Here is a 4,843-nt window from a genome sequence, read left to right on the forward strand (position 1 = left end):
GGGTTTTGTAAAAAAGAAACAACGCTAAATGGGGGATCTAGGAGATGACATCACAATTATGAGCATTTTGAGTACGTCCTTAATCTTCGATAAGGCAAATATGCTGTGCGTTTATTTAAAACAATCATTTATATTTTTCAATCTATTTTCCTGAAAAATATGTGTAGATAAATTCCAATAGATAAATGGGTTTGATTGATTTAAAATGTAAATCTGGGGGCTAAAGGCGTCTTCACTTTTTTGAAACTTGTTTTTCTCACTATCATTATGATATAGTTGACCCAAGGCAAGTAGTAAAGCTCTCCTTACTCTAACTTTTACCTAAATATGAGCTACACATTACATTATGACTCATGTGTGAATGAGTACCCGGCTATAGACAGTGACGGATATTACAAGAGCGCTAGAAGAGAAACGTATCGCGCTTGATTCCATGGAAAAAGATTCTATCCTTCTTTTCTAAATTCTGCATATTATTATGTTTCCACCCTTTCTGAACTCACATTATATAAGTACAGTAAGGTGATACATGACTAAGAAAATTGAGCCAATTAAAAATATATAGCGTCGCCTCCCCCCCCCCCTCCCCACCCGTCCCCACCATTTTCATTAAGGAATTATGTAAATTCAATATTTTCAATGAAATCTATTAATTTGATTAAAATTGTATAATTCAGATATTTCAACCAATTTTCAGCATTTTAATCATCCCGTCGTTATGATTATTAATCCTATCACCGCCATCATGACCGACCGGACCAAGTTAACTGCCCGACTTTGGAAAATTTCGCATTTAAAAATGTGGCCAAAAAACTCGTCCTTCAAATATTGATCGATTTGAAGGACACTCATCGTGGAAAAAAAAACCCTCTCAAACCTGTGACTTCGCGAAGTCCCAGGTTTGAGAACTATTTGCTACGATGAGGGTCATTTAAATCAATCGATGTAGTCACAGATTTGAAGGACGAGTTTTCTGGCCAAAGTTTTCGAAACGACTTTTCAGTTAAGTGGGTTAACGTGTTTAGATCTATTGACTTAATTTCTTTTTTCAATCAGGCCTAATTTGAGGATTTCCTATCAATCTGTTTTAGGTTTGCGTGCGTGACTATCGGTGAGTAACTGTCTTAGCGGGCCCGTTTTACTCAAGGACAAGTTTTGAGTACATCTAGTTCACGCGGACTATGACGCGGACAAAAAGCACTATTTGCATATTATGTGATAAATTGAATTGCCTTGATTACTTATTTATCAAAATCAAAAGGTGCCAAATTTTAACTACTATGACCATGTAATACATAAATCATATTTCGTTTTTACCCAGAAGAAGGCGAAATGCTGAAACGTCGTTTGTTTTGTGTTGTTTCCTGTTATAATAATAATAATAATAATAATAATAATAATAATAATAATAATAATAATAATAATAATAATAATAATAATAATAGATCTTTATTGTCCATAAATATATATAAAATATTATATTACTTACTTACTTAGGCCACCCCTTGGAGCGCCCAACATGAGCCACAAGCCTTCGCCATTCTGTCCTGTCCTCCATAAGCGTACGCAGCTCCCGGGTGTTGTCCATTCCTGTGTCATCCAGCAGACAGTCAGTGTAGGTTTTATTCTGCCTGCCTCTGCTTCTGGTTCGCTCAGGTGGTTTCCATCGCACAAGACTGCTTGCAATCTCCTCATTGTGTCTCCAGCAGTGCCGCGCAAGTCTCAGTCTTCTCTTTTGAATCTTCGAGGTCACTGGGGTCACTCCTTTTATATGAGTCACATTTACTCACTTTTTCTTTCTTTATTACTTATTTATCCTCTTGGTACTTCAGTTGCACATAAGGCCGGAACCGGTAGTCCTTCAGAGCCATTTGGCACATGGGGCTGGAGTCTACCCCGGTTCCCATAGCGTGAAACGGACAATAGCAAGGATACACTGTGGATTTGACTCAGATTCAATTTTTTGAAGGATTTTCTTAATAATTATACACAAACCGCCCCTTATTAGGTTTTGAAAGTCACAACGTGGGATATGATGGTGGGGAAAAATAGGGTAGGGAGGAGTATCAGATGAGAACAGAGCACGGGGGCAGCGTGGCTCAGCGGTACGGTCTTTGCTTCATACCCGAAAGTTATCGAGTTCGATCACCCGCCGCTGCGCTGTGTGGCCTTGAGCAAGTCACCTCGCCCTAGCTCACATTGCGGCGCTGCTCTGCGGCTGACGCCTGGGTTATTCCAGTCTTCCCTTGGAATAGACCCTAAAGATAAATTTCCCCTTTGGGATGAATAAAGGGAATTTTATTTATTTCTTTATTTTTTTTTCATTTTAATTAAAGATCTTATAAAGTGTCTATGAAATACTGGCAGACAACGCAGGGAGAAAAATACAAGAAAAGAATGACATTTCAACCCCCCCCCCCCCCCCCCAAAAAAAAAATGAAATAAGATAATAGCATTAGCCAGCCTTGACTTTTATTTTAAAATTTGAATTCCTGAAGTATTAATTTTAAAAACTTGATCTTTTATATAGCGCAATATCCACTAAACGTGCTCAAAGCGCTTTACAAGGGGCCCTGACCAACAGCAACACGTAACATGTAGAACGAGACATGACGCCTGTTAGGCAGTATTGAAATTATTTCCTGGCAGAGACAACGCTCACAACGGCCAGGAACTCATTTTACACCCGAGTACGGTGAGAGAAAGTGAGTAAAGAGCCTTCTCCAAGGACTCAACTATGCGCCGAGCGAGGCTCGAATCCAGGACCTTCCGATCCAAAAGCGAGTGTCATACCACAAGACCACATAGTCACACCAATTAAAGATCTAATAAAGTGTCTATGAAATAATCCCAGACTCGGCAGATAGAAAAATACAAGAAAAAAAAGGCCCCCCCCCCCCAAAAAAAAAAAACCTAAAAAAACCCCCAACCCATCAACCATCCTTGACTGTTGTTACTTTGCAATTTGAACCCACATGGAATTCCTGAAGATTGAATAAAGGAATCACGTGGTCGGAGCCAAACTCAGGATCCAATTGACACGACACCCTTGCCCACCAAGCAGCGATTGGGTAGCTGGGTATATTGGATCTAAGGGAAAGTATTTTGCGATAGACTAGCGTGCTGACCAAAGGGTAGAAAGCATTTGCTATTGTACCTGTTATGCTATATAAACTGAGATAAACTCCAGCTGCATGTGTCTAATCACTCTGAAGGACTCCTTTTTTAAAAGCTACATTTTACTAGTTTTATTGTTAAAACGATGTGTACTTATTTGAAGGTCTGATATCCCAATTCATGTTGGGCACATTGTTGTCATGAAAATTTGAAGAAAAAAAATAACCCAAAATATTGTCCATTACAACAATGTTAAACTAGGCCCATAAGCTGCGTTCGGCTGTTAGACCTTCATATATAAGTACATGTCAATTAAAATATATCATTCCAATGATCGACTTTCACAACAACCAACTTGATTTCGATAACAAAAACCACTCATTTCTTAGCTCTACTATAAACATCATCAAGTCTCCTTCCCTTTCAAAGACATTTTCTTATTCCCTTTGTATTTTGTTTATTTTTCTTTCTCTAACTACTACTAGATACTACTACTAGAACATCACCAATACCCAAACCAAAATTCTGTTTCCGCTTGAACTCATCTCAACTACAGAAATGACCGACCAGAAGAAACATCCTTTTCTATTTTTCTGTCCCCGTCGTATTATAATCATCGGTAAGAGTTACTATTTGTGGAATCCCCCCCCCCCCTTCTCTCTCTCTCTCTCTCTCTCTCTCTCCCTCTCTCTCTCTCTCTCTCTCTCTCTCTCTCTCTCTCTCTCTCTCTCTCTCTCCTCTCCTCTCCTCTCTCTTCTCTCTCTCTCTCTCTCTCTCTTCTCTCTCCCTCTCCTTCTTATTTATAAATCGACTTTCCCAATGAAAGAAACGAGAAGTAACGAGAAAGCAAATTTCACGGCAACTACTCATAGCGATACCAAAACAAGTTGTTTTGAAGTATTCGACCTTGGATACTTTCTCAATAATAACAACAGCACACCAGTCTCATACTCCATAATTGTTAAAATGATAATATTACCTTACTCAAAACACCCATCGTAATTTTGTTTAGTCAAAAAAGAAATTCTTTTAAACATCGACTAATGAAAAGACCCCCAACTTGCCAAAAACTCTTAAAACTCAGACTTTTATTGAAGCTTCAAATTAGCCTTTCTAACACTCCATCGATCGTCTTAATATATCGAGATATAGGGATGAAGTTTTCTAGCCAAAATTTATAAAGGCGTTTTGTCAGTGTGTGGCAGTTTTCAGAGGCCAGTGAAGGTGAGAATTTTTTTTATTGTCTAGACGTACTAAAATGTCAATAAAATCGATATTATTAACATCAGATGACAATAAACATTGAAGGAGTTCTTCACTTGTTTATCGGATTAATCGATTTTTCGATATTAATCGTTATTTAACGGCCTTGATCGCTCATGCTATCCAATTTAATCGCCTGTAACACGGTACTGTCTGTACTCCTCTATGGTTTCGAGGCCTGGACCATGAATGCTGACACAGAAAGGAGAGTTCGCGCATTCCAACTCAAAGGCTACCGAAAACTATTAAAACATAATACTTGGAACATAGGACCAATGTAAGTGTTCTGTACGAAGTAAAAGAACAGTCAGGAAGGCAAGAACTACTACTTGCAATGGTAAAGAGAAGGAAATTGTCTTGGTTTGGTCACCTCGTAAGACACGAAAGCTTATACAAGACAACATTGCAGGGCACAGTAGAAGGCTGCCGAAGAAGAGGAAGACAGAGGAAAGTGTGGCAGGAT

The sequence above is a fragment of the Berghia stephanieae genome, chromosome 1 (assembly GCF_034508935.2).
Source record: "Berghia stephanieae isolate SIO BIC M18660-M18661 chromosome 1, UCSD_Bste_1.3, whole genome shotgun sequence".
In the NCBI taxonomy this organism is placed as follows: Eukaryota; Metazoa; Mollusca; class Gastropoda; order Nudibranchia; family Aeolidiidae; genus Berghia; species Berghia stephanieae.